Source organism: Trichechus manatus, unplaced genomic scaffold (assembly GCF_000243295.1).
Source record: "Trichechus manatus latirostris isolate Lorelei unplaced genomic scaffold, TriManLat1.0 scaffold00012, whole genome shotgun sequence".
NCBI classification, from domain to species: domain Eukaryota; kingdom Metazoa; phylum Chordata; class Mammalia; order Sirenia; family Trichechidae; genus Trichechus; species Trichechus manatus.
The window spans coordinates 26539523-26552550 of NW_004443948.1; the positions used below are offsets into that span (position 1 = coordinate 26539523).

At 38.5% G+C, this 13028-nt stretch overlaps 1 pseudogene; it reads left to right on the forward strand.

The window, feature by feature from the left end:
- LOC101346971 (polyadenylate-binding protein-interacting protein 1-like) overlaps positions 1-12264 on the forward strand; it is a 155857-nt pseudogene extending 143593 nt beyond the window's left edge.
- Positions 12265-13028: the final 764 nt, after the last annotated feature.

A 13028-nucleotide genomic window follows, 5' to 3' on the forward strand; every position in this document is an offset into this window, starting at 1 on the left:
AGGAGGAAAGGATGGGTTTCCCTAGCTCAGGAGGAAAGGATGGGTTTCCCTAGCTCAGGAGGGAGCAGCTACGCTCACACTCTGCCATCACGTCTTGCCATACGATTGTTACGTGGTCCTCAGAAGGCTGTAATGCCAGCACAAGTTTGATTGTCTAAATCGTATTAACCTGTGGGTTCCTTGAGGGCTAGGAGTGCTTGGCTCTCTTTCACCTCCTTTTCCTCATTTCAGTGCAGCTCCTGGCAGATATCCTGTGAGGTCTGGTGAACAAATATAGGAACCAATGACCTGTGTATTCACATCCATGTGAGAACTGCATTCTCCTGCCAGTTTGTTTTGGTGCGTGACCTGTTGCCCGACTGGAGGGCATAGCCCGATTCTGGTTCATAGCAACCCTTTAGGACAGAGTAGAACTGCCCCATAGGGTTTCCAAGGCTATAGTCTTAACAGAAGCAGACTGCCACATCTTTCTCCCGCCAAGCTTCTGGTGGGTTTGAGCTGTCGACCTTTCATTTATCAGTCAAGTGCTTAACCATTGTGGCACCAAGGCTCCTGTTTTGGTTCATAGTCACTTTGAAACTGTCATTGATATGGACATCACAGATGCTTCTTATTGTTGCTGTTAGGTGCTGTGGAGTCCCTTCCAACTCACAGCGACCCTATACCCTATGCTAGGGTGTGCCTATTTCTAGCCTACTTCCCAATGCACTTTCTGAGTAAGATACTTAAAGAACGAAAAGGAAAACAACACTTATTCTCATGACAAGCCTATCAACCCCCTTCAAAGAGTAACACTGGGGGAAATTGTTGTGGAAAAGTCCGCTGACATTGTCAACTTAATGAGTCAGATGTGTGTTCTATGTCATTTCTGTTCTCTCAGTGTTAGCTCACGACTGTAAACCTTTGCAGAAGCAGACTGCCACATCTTTCTCCCAAGGGGTGACTGGTGGCTTCCAACCACCGACCTTTCAATTAGCAGCTGAGCTCTTAACCACTATGCCACCAGGGCCCCTGCATGCACGTTGGTGTTAATTACATCTAGCAACGGTCATTTGAAATGGACGTGTTAGTTCACGATGTCTTCATCAAAGCAGCCAAAGCAATACCATAAACAATATTTTGTTTCCCATCTGTGCCATATTAATTAATAACAGACCAACGTGTCTAGGTCTGATTTTTTTTTTAATTATTTGCTTAGAATACAATTTAAAAATGATGCAACAAGTCACCTATCTCTTAGCTACTTTTATAACACCACCAACCAACCACCAGTTGCCATCTAGCAGATTCCAAACCATGGCAACCTCAAGTGTATTAGAGTACAACTGTGCTCCACAGGATTTTCAGTGACTGTGACCTTTTCAAAGTATGTTGCCAGACCTTTATTCCAAGGAGCCTTCCAGTGAGTGCTTAACCATTTGCGACACCCTGTAATAACACCGATTATTTTTTAGATTAAATTTTTTATTTTGTGGAATTTTTCTCCTCTCCGATAAGGAATTTTTAGAACATGAGCACCTGGGCTTTGTTTTTTCAATGTTTATCCATTTTTATACTTTATAATTGATTGTTCTTTCATGCCCATTCAACATACATTAATTAGCCCTTATTATGTGCCGGTACTTATTCTAGGCATTATGAACAAAGCAGTGAACAAGATCCACTGGCTGTGCCTATGAATCTGGTTCTTATAATATGGGGGGGAAGTCCAGGAAAAGACACAGATATCCTGGTTAGAGAAAGAGCAAGAGTGAAGTCTTAGAGGAATAAAAATGGAATTTCCAAGGCTAGGTGAAATCAACATTGTTTTTGATGGAGAAAAGTAGACTTTTAAATGTTTCTTTATTATCTACTATCCCATTCATGTCCAGAACACCAGTTATTGAATTCTTGATTCCTGCTCAGTGAAGTCTTTTAAATTAGTGTTTCAGGCCTAAAATGTATTATTTGTTTCTTATGTGTGTGGGGGTAGTGCAAGAGCAATGGATTTAGAGTTAAGAAACTCCATCTTGCCTCTTACCCTTTTAATTAACAAATTTTGGGAAAGTCATTGTGAAAGCATACTGCTTAAAAATGGGATCTCCAATTCCATTCTTATTTCTCAAACATAAGTACTTTTCATAAAGTTCAATGATTCATTAAGAGCTCACCAATGAGTTTTGCTCAGCTTGGCCGAGCATGTCCAATTAGCATTCCCGTCAGCTGTCTGGAGCAATGTAGTGGTCTAGGGGCTGGCGCTTCAGAGTCAGACATCCTCTCTCCAGCTTCAGTCCTGATTCTCCCAAGCACATGTTGCCGGAGTACATATGGCCTCAATTAATCCTCATTACAAACCTAAGATAGAAACACATTGACAGTTATACTGTACAGATGTGGACATAGAAGTTTAGAGAGATCAGATGAATTTCCCAAGATCCTACAGCTCTTTCACGAGCACTGGATAGAAACCCAGTTCTCTGGGATTTTAGAATCTGATCTGTTAGCCACTATGCAATGCTGCTTCTTTTACATATTATTTATGAATGGAGTAACCATAATTCCATTTTGTTTTACATAGTTCTGGTTAATGTCTATTTCCCTGTCTTAATTGTTAATAGTACCCACGTTTACTCACAAAAATCCAAATATGAATGATAAATTACATGTTCATCCTATTTATAACAGGTGTTATTAACTGAAGGGATTTTTAGTGAGTGTCTAAAACCGAGAGAGAGATTTGTGTAGCTAAGGGAGGTGAAGTCTCCAATACCATTTCCCTATGCTTCACTGATATTTATCACCTTGACTTTTAGAGAAAAATTACATAATAATGACACTTCACAGAGGTTTGTCAAAATTTAGCAATCCATTGCTATTGAGCTGATTTCGACTCCCAGCAACCCTATAGGACAGAGTAGAACTGCCCCATAAGGTTTCCAAGGAGCGGCTGTGCATTCAAATTGCTGACCTTTTGGTTAGCAGCCAAGCTCTTAACCATTGTGCCACCAGGGCTCCAATTAGTTACTTAGCAATTCCAGTTCTGTTGCTAGGTACCAATGAGATAGATGTTAAAGAACAAAGTTTAAATGAGGACTGATCTTTGACAGATGCCCTAAGCTACATTCTTGCATCCTCAGCCTTGCCCGAGATAAAAATAGAATAATTGAATGTTTAGGAAGACTATGTAATTCTGTGGCTCATTTTGGGATGGGAGAGTGGGAGGAAGTAAGAAAATAAGAGAGAGAATAAATGGAATTTATAAATTTATAAATAATACAAACGAGAAATGAATAGTCAACAAAGTTTGAAACCATGTCAGGACTACACTTCTTAAAAAAGCACTAGAAACATAACCAATCGATTCATCTATTTCTGTAATTCCTGAACTGGTGCAATGGAATCTTTAGTATTATCCTAAGTAAATGAGAAAAAAAGAGGGTAAACACAAAACAGAGAATGTTCTCAATGTTCCCAGGAAAGAGGCCGCTGTGCTGTTAAAGGATGTGTGAGTTATTTTATATGTGATATAAAGCAAGACACTGGGGATTTTCAACTAAAAAAAAGAAATTACTGAATGATATAAAACTGATCATTAAATATCTGAGGGAATGGCATGGAGCAGATGAAATACAATGGCTTACACTAGGACCTTTTTTCTTCCCGTTTCTTCTGCCCGGAAATCTTTCTCGAAAGAGGCATTTGGCTCCCCAAGCCATGGTGTACTCAATCACCTCATATGCACGCAAAAACTGGACAATGAATAAAGAAGACCAAGAAGAACTGATGCCTTTGAATTATGGTGTTGGTGAAGAATATTGAATGTACCATGAACTGCCAGAAGGATGAACAAATCTGCCTTGAAGTACAGTCAGAATGCTCCTTAGAAGCAAGGATGGCAAGACTTCATCTTGGATACTTTGGACATGTAATCAGAAGGGATCAGTCTCTGGAGAAGGACATCATGCTTGGTAAAATAGAGGGTTAGCTAAAAAGAGGAGAACCCTCAATCAAATGAATTGACACTGTGGCTGCAACAATAGGCTCAAGCATAACAACGATTGTGAGGATGGCGCAGGACCGGGCAGTGTTTTGTTCTCTTGTACATCAGATCGCTATGAGTTGGAACCGACTTGATGGCACCTAACAAATCCTTACCTTGGTCACTGAAAGTCACCTTCTTGGTGAGGACTTCCATGGCCACTGATCTAAATGATTAACTCCTGCAGACACACACACACACACTTCCTAGTACCCTCTCGCTTATATTTTTTCAGCACTTATTTCCACCTAACAGAGTATATATTTTACTTGTTTTCCTGTATATTATCTCAAATCTACTAAAATATGAAGACAATGATATCAAGGATTTAATCTATTTTGCTCATTACTAATCACCAATGCCTAAATCAGTACCTGATAGTGCTCCATAAGTGTTCGTTATATGAGTGAATAATGAATAACAAATTTTGTCTGCTCTGGTCCAGAAGGTTGAGCAGAACCATGGGCATAAATTGGAGAATGGCAGATTAAGTGCAGTACATAAAATATTCACAATAAATTGGTCTTTTTATAAATAAGTAAAATTGATCTCTTTATAAATAACCCCAGACCATGAATATAACATTCCTGAAGCAACTATATGATCAACTGATGCAGGTGTTTTTAAGGGAACTCCCAGGTTGGATGAGATGCTGGGTTTTGTTCCCGTTAATACTGAGAATCTTTAATGATTCAATAAAGGGAAAAAAATATATTCAAAGCACTGCACAGACAAACTACAATGTTAGAATAATGTCTTCCCCCTTTAGATCTTGAAGTTTGTTAGTCTATTTTTGTTATTGTGTCTAACTGGAAAGACTTGCTTCTATACAATTTGAAAGATAAAGATTGAACTAAAGGGGAAGGCAAGGGAGCACTGGGCTCTGGAGGACCAAGAACAACGCAGGAGGAACAGCAGCCCAAGGAGTCTTTTCTGCACTATTCAGTAAGACAGATGCAGTATAGAATACAGACATCTAAAAACAAAGCCTTTTATATGAGTATTTATATTTTTTAGCACTCTGAAATGCACTAGATCATCTTTAGTTAGTTACTTGTATTGTGTCATACTGACACAGTGGAAGAGTTCAAGAAAATGCAATAATTTGAGCTCAACAATGAAAGTTGAATCAACCAAGACCTGCATGTGCTGTTCTGGCAAATCCCATTGCTATAATAGCTCTGCCAGTTTATTTGAAAAATGTGCATCTCTAGACTTTCAGCCTCTCTTATCGGAGAACAATTTGGATACAGTATGTTACATATCTTCCAGACCATTAGCTGATCTATTTGTGCATAGCAGATTTACCAATTTGAACACACATTTTGCACTATGCTGTTTGTTTCAAAACCCACAAAAACAAAATATGAGTTACATGCTTGACATTTTCAATATTCGGGAAATAAAAATATTAACTTGCCTTTTCCATAAAATGTTTGCATTTTAAGCTCAGTTCTCAATTATTTCACGGATACTATTGTGGTTTTCCAAAGATGCTAAAGGAGAAACATTTGCTGACTATTTATAAAGGGGCAGGCCTTATACCCTACAGATTTTCAGGGAAGAAAAACCCTTTTGGAAATAATGAAATGTTCATCAATACCCTGAGATCATAGAATGAGTGTTGTTCACACTGTACTGAATTAAGCAAAGAAGTCTGAGCTAAAGTCATGGCAGGTCCATTAAAATCAAAACAAACACATTCAATTTTAAGATGAAACTTGTTTTTTGAAACTTTTTCCCACCCTAACAATTAATATCCTTGGAGGATAATATTTTGATGATATACTAATGTATAATAGTGTGCTATTGTAGTTGTTGTTATTACCTGCTGTCTTAGACTAGGTTCTCTAAAGAAACAAAACTAGAAAGGCATATAAATATATATTGAGAGAGATTTATATCAAGGAAATGGCCCATGAGGTTGTAGAGGCTGGAATGTCCCAAGACAATGGATCAGGATAGAGGTTTCTCCTGATTCACATAGCTACAGGGGCTGGTGAACCCAAGACGGGCAGGTCAGAGTGCAGGGCTCTCGCTCACAAGCTGTGAAAATGGGTAAATCCCAACGTTGGCTGGCAAGACCTCAGATACACTGCTAGCTCAGTCTTAAGAACTGGAGGTCTGAAGAATAGGAGCCAGCTGCAGGATCCAGAATAAACAAAAGCCCATTAGCCTTGCCAGAATGTCCACTTATATTCCACGCAGGCCACACACCCAGGAAACTCCCTTTCAACTGATTGGCTACTCACAGCAGATCCCATCATGGAGGGGATCACATTATATCAAATCTCATCATGGAAGTGATCACAACATCATAGACTGTCAAACTATATCATAACTGCCAAACCAGCGAGAATCATGGTCCAGCCAAGCTGACACACAAGCTTGACCATCACACCTGCCTAGGAGTTGGCCCTAACTCACGGCCACCCCATGTATTACAGAGTACAACTGCTTCACAGGGTTTTCTTGGCTGTAATCTTTATAGACGCAGATTGCCAGGCCTTTCTTCTGCAGAGCCATTGGGTGGATTCTGTCAACCTTTCAGTTACCAGAAACTAAAACCTATTGCCGTTAAGTTGATTCTGACTCATAGCGACCCTATAGGACAGAGTAAACTGCCCCGTAGTGTTTCCAAGGAGCAGCTGGTGGATTTGAACTTCCAGCCTTTTGGTTAGCAGCTGAGCTCTTAACCACTGCACCACCAGGGCTCTATTGAGCTACCAGTTAGCAGCAGATGGCATACCACTTGCACTACCCAGGCTTATTTAGTGTGTTATTACCATGTGTTTATTTTTTCAAAGAACATTCCAGGCTTTGTGCTACTGACTTTGTATATATTATTTATAATTCTTAACACAAACCAGTTATATATATGTATATAAAATAAATTTTATCTTATCGATGAAGAAACTTAAATTCAAAGAGATTTATTTGTTGAAAATCAGTTAGCTAAAAAATAGAAAAAACAGAGTTTGAAATTAAGTCTTGTTGACTCTAATGGCTAGAGTAATTTCTTAGGAGTTGTTGCTGATATTACTACTTTACTACATTTGAATGAAAATGAGAAGAATTAAAGAAAAAAATCACTGAAGACTCCAAGAAATGGAACTCTACATCCATATATTTAACTAATATTTTTGGTACAAGTTGGAGAAAATATATTTGTAAACAATGTTGAAGTTGAATAATAATGAAAGAGATTTCAAGAATAAACCCTCTTGATAACAATCAGGTATTGAGAGATATAAATGTTTCACAACAAAGTATCTGCTTTTGAATGCAAGTCGAAGATGCTAATTAAATTTTATTTTAATGCTTAAACTCAAAACAAATAAGCATTTAAACTGGAAATCTGTTGAAATAGTTTACCAGTTCAATTCCTTTTTTAAAAAATTGCAGACTTTTTCTTGTGTTGCAAACATACACAACAAAATATTCACTAATTCAACAGTTTCTATATGCAAAATCCAGTGACATTAATTACACTCTTCATGTTTAGTAACTATTTCCCTATCTTTTCCGTAATTATTCTACCACCATTAATGTAAACTCAACGTCCCTTAAGCAAAAACTCCCTTTTTATCCCTCCTTCCAATTCCTGGTCACCACTAGTAAGCTTTGGTTTCTATATATTTGTTTATTTCATATAAGGGAGGTCATATAGTATCTGTCCTTTTGTGACTGACTTACTTTGTTCAGCATATAGTTTTCAAGATTCTTTCATGTTGTGGCATGTATCACCACTTAAAATCTCTGTATACCCCCCAAAAATCCATTTGCTGTCGAGTTGACTCCTACTTATACTGACCTTATAGCACGGAGTAGAACTGCCCCATAGGGTTTCCAAGGACCAGCTGATGGATCTGAACCGCCAACATTTTGGTTAGTAGCTGAGCTGTTAACCATTGTGCCACCAGAGCTCCCATGTGAATATAGGCACCAGTAAATCTACCAGAGCAAATTTTATAGTAAAGAAGGGTGTTAAAAACAAAGTTCTTGAATTGTAGTTTTTTATGATTAGGCTGAAACACATGGTGGGACTTCAAAAATGTAATGTTGAGGAAAAGGGACACATTCATAACCAAATGTGAAACCCAAATACAGGGTATGCCCCTCCATAGGCAGTAGTCAAAACTCATAATGTTTGAAATGGTGAGAAAAACTGTATCCAATCCTGTCTAGTGTGGATGGAGAAGGTAGAGGAGGCGGAGAGGATGCTAGGACTCCCAGTGGGGGTGGCAGTCGTATCTGGCAGGCCTTATATTATTATGGAGAGAGAAAGTCTTTTAGATCCCTGAGTCTGAGGCTAGGAGAAAGAAGAATAAAGGAACCACTTTTGGGGAAATGGAGCCAACAAGAATAACGAGGTTATTGAAGACCTAATCAAGGAGTCTGGGCTTTGAGGTCAAGCAACATCGAGGCAGGAAGTAGAACTGAAAATCAAGAAACAAAGTGGTAATTCACACAGAACAATGCACATGGATGTGTGATATGATTAGAAACTTAGTATTTTTCTAAAACAGATTTGATGAGCTTCATTCCGCTGTTTAACTTAAATGGTTTATAACAATAGCTTGATTAAGCAATAAAAGGTACTAGTTAAGAGCAAAGACTGTAGTCAGTTTGCCTGTGTTGAACCTGAATTCTATTTCCTAACTGTGTGATTTGACCAAGTTTTTTAACCTCTCTGTGTTTCATTTTCTTCATCTCTACAATGGGTGTAATAATAGTATATACCTTGTAGGGTTGCCTTGAGGATTTATCTATCACTACCAGTTGCCATCGAGTAGACTCCAACTCATAGTGACCCCATGTGTGTCAGAGTAGAACTGTCCATAGGTTTTCATGGCTGGGACCTTTCAGAAGTAGGTCTCTATGCGTTTCTTCCACAGTATTGCTGGGTGGGTTTGAACTGTTAACCTTTGGGTTAGTAGCCAAGCACAAATTGTTTGTGCCACCAAGGCACCTCATAAAAAAACAAAACAAAACCCGTTGCTGTCTAGTCAATTCTGACTATAGTGACCCTATAGGACAGAGTAGAACTGCCCCCTGGGGTTTCCAAGGAGCAGCTGCTGGATTCAAACTGCCAACCTTTTGGTTAACAGCTGAGCTTGTAACCACTGCCCTACCAGGGCTCCAGACACCTCATAGGTGTGGTAATTTCAAAAAAATTGGGAATTTGTTCCCTAATGAAGCCAGTAGGATTCAGAAATCTTCTTAAATATCTCTTAGCTACCAGGAGTATTTAAATGGTTTGTAATCTGTCAGAAGTGAAGTGAGCATCTCTTTTGGCTAAGTCGTGTCCTAGGTAATCCGTTTTATCTTGAAAAATGTAAAGTTTCTGTTGGAAATTTTAAATCCTCTCTGAGCTCCATAAGGAAGTACATAAATATAATCAGTTGGGTACAGATAACCTCATGGTTTGAACATAGCAATAGATCGTCTACATAGGGATACTGAACGCCATAAAGACCCTGGATAAGAAATTGTGTAAAGAAGGAGAGTGCCTCAGTAATCCAGGTATATTGTTGATGTTCCCAGGCAAAAGCAAAGAAGTATTAAACACTTACCTAAAGGACATTAAAGAAGTCAGAACACAAATCTACAGCTAGATTATATGTACCCTAATGTGGCACAAAGTATGGAACAGCATTTGCGTTCAGTACTATCAATATATCAATATCCTCTCCGGATGGGTTTCTTAACTGGAAGGATAGGTTTATTACATAGATAAATGCAAGGTATGAGTACAAGCTACTCTACTAGGCTTTCCACTCTTGGTTTTAGTACAGAAACCCTGGTGGCATAGTGGTTAAGAACTATGGCTGTTAACCAAAAGATTGGCAGTTTGAATATACCAGGTGCTCCTTGGAAAGTCTATGGGGCAGTTCCACTCTGTCCTGTAGGGTCGTTATGAGTCAGAATCGACTCAATGGCAACAGGTTTTTATCTTCTAGTTTTAGAGAGTATTGTGGGAGCTTGCATAAAGACATGGATGCATCAGTCTGAAACTTTATGAACTCAAATGATTATGCCAATGTCGGTAGAAAATTGAGCTCACAAAGAACTTGTCTCTTTGTGGAGATCTTCAATTAGTGTTTGACTCAGACACACGGATACTGCTAAATCAATGTCAAAAGTGCCTATGGCCTGATTATGGATAGAGATGTTTTTAGATCTTTCAGAAAAAAGAGTACACAAGAAGAGCATGTACTGGTAATTCTATTTGCACAGTATACCAGATGTGATGTTGCAAAGGAAGAAAGAATGTTCCTCAAATAAAACATCTGAAGGTGATGGCCAGGCTGGAACATGGAAAAATCTGAGTATGAACAATAGCTACCACTTACTAGGTTTTTTACTCTTCAGGAAAAAAGAAATGTGTTTTGTAAAAAGGTATAGAGTAGATGTTTTGGCACCCAGATCAACACACATTTTCAAGTTCTCTCTTTAACATTTAAATAAAATTTCTCCTTGTGAGTTTAGCATAAAATAGTAATTTAGTTAATTGGTTCCCCCTCAGAGCACCTTCAGTGATCATCTACCTTGTTTTGTTTTTCTTTTTTGTTTCTGCTTTTCCCTTCAGTGTCTTAGCTAGTGTAAGGGAATTATTTTTCCAACTTTCTTTCTGCTTTTTTATCTACCTACACTCATCTTTATCGAAAAGCTCCTTTGCCTTGGGCTTACCGACAGGAATGGGAACACCTAATTGTTTTACTGTAAGACCAGCGAAGTATTTTCTGGATATTTTTATGCTTTTGTTCCAAACCTCTTTCAACATATCCACAGAAGTGTTGGAGATCTGGTAATGGGGTATTTTTCACTCATTGCAGTAATTGCTTACCTGTTATATCCTCTATTTTGGCCTTACTGCTGTTCACAGAGAAAAGAGATCTGGGTTCACTTATGCTTCAGGATCTACTCCTGAATGCTATCTAAAGGTGATAAAAAGATTATTTCTCAAATCTCCAATGGGCTCATTCTTTCTTTGCCTGTAGATTAAATTAGAATAGAAATCTATTTTCATATTAAAGACATTGGAAATAGCCTTCAGAATATCTTAATGAACATATAAGGCTTTTCCAAGCTTCTTTTGTTTTTGATGCAAGGGGAGGTGGGAGGAGGTTGTATCTCTCATAACAGACACAGGGAATTTCCACATTACCTTTTTCTTCCAATTGTTTGCTCTTGAAGTTTCTCCAACCTTAAGAACAAATTGATATAGATTATGGAGCTCTACATCTTCCCAGAACTATTGTAAATTTTTCTGTGAATTTCTATCTTTCATGTCTTGTTTTTGAAAAATTCTTTGCAAGAATGAGACCAGGGCTGAAAATCAGCCCTAAGATGTCGGACTGAATACAAAGTTAAAGATCTAGCTGCAAAAGGGGATGAAGTGACTGGAAAACGATTTCACGCATTTGTACTCTTTCTAGGATAACTTTATCTTAACGTGGAGATCAAGGGAGCAAATGGGCAGGTAACAAGAGGAGATATTCTCCAAGTTGGTCTTCAGGAGTTACTGAATGCCCTTTTTCCCAATCCTGTGGATGACAACCAAGTTTGTGCAGTAAAATTACTGAAATTGACAGGGTCGGTTTTGGATGATGCCTGGAAGGATAAAGAAAAGATTGATATGGAAGGAATTATTCAGAGAATTGAAAATATTGTCCGAGATGCAAATTGCAGCAGAGATGCAAAACAGATGCTCTTGAAGCTTGTAGAACTCAGGTGGAGTAACTGGGATAGGGTCCATGCAACATCCATGCACAGACAAGCAACACCTGAAAATGATCCTAACTATTATATGAATTAACCAACATTTTATACATCTAATGGTGCTCTTTTCACTGCGGCTGATCCAGATTACTAAGAGAAATATCAAGAGTTACTTGAAAGAGAATACTTTTTTTCCAGATTATGTAGAAAATGGAGCAGATTTATCAGGGACTGGTGATCCATAGGCACCCTGGTGGCTCAATGGTTAAGAGATCAGCTGCTAACCAAAAGGTCAGTATTTTGAATCCACCAGCTGCTCCTTGGAAATCCTATAGGGCAGTTCTACTCTGTCCTATAGGGTCGCTACGAGTCGGAATCGGCTTAATCGTAATGAGCTTGTTTGGTTTTTTTTGGGTGATGCATACTTGGATGATATTGATGATGAGATGGACCAAGAAATAGAAGAAGCTTATGAAAAGCTTTGTTTAGAATCACAGCATAAGGAAGAACAGTGGAGATAAATTTCAGCTTATCAGACTTATAAAGCAGTTTAGGTATGTGATCTAGCAGAATACAGGAAAACAAGAAAATAATTCACACTTATACAAAATTAAGGATGCTGAGTTATGTTACTAATGTATGCAACTTTAATTTTGTTTAACACTATCTACCAAAGTAAACTTTATTCCCTATAACTTAAAATGTGTGTAGATACATATGTATATAAAAGAAACAAACAAATAAAACATTGCCATAGAGTAGATTCCAATTTATAGTGATACTATAGGACAGAATACAACTGCCCCACTGGGTCTCCAAGGAGCAGCTGGTGGATTTGAACTACTGACTTTTTGGTTAGCAGCGAAGTTCTTCTTTGAGGACTAAGTTGCACCTGACTCAAGCCATGATATTTTCAATTGCCTAATATGCATGCAAAAGCTGAACAATGAATAAGGAGACCGAAGAAGAACTGATGCCTTTGAATTATGATGTTGTTGAAGAATATTGAATATACCATGGGTGGCCAGAAGAACGAACAAGTCTGTCTTGGAAGAAATATAGCCAGAGTGCTTCTTGGAAGTGAGGATGGTAAGACTTCATCTCACATACTTTGGACATGTTATCAGGAGGGACCAGTCCCTGGAGAAGGACATCATGCTTGGTAAAGTAGATGGTCAGCAAAACAGAGGAAGACCCTCGAGAGACAGACTGACACAGTGGCCGCAACAATGGGTTCAAGCATAGCAAAGATCATGAGGAAGGTGCAGGACCAGGCAATGTTTTT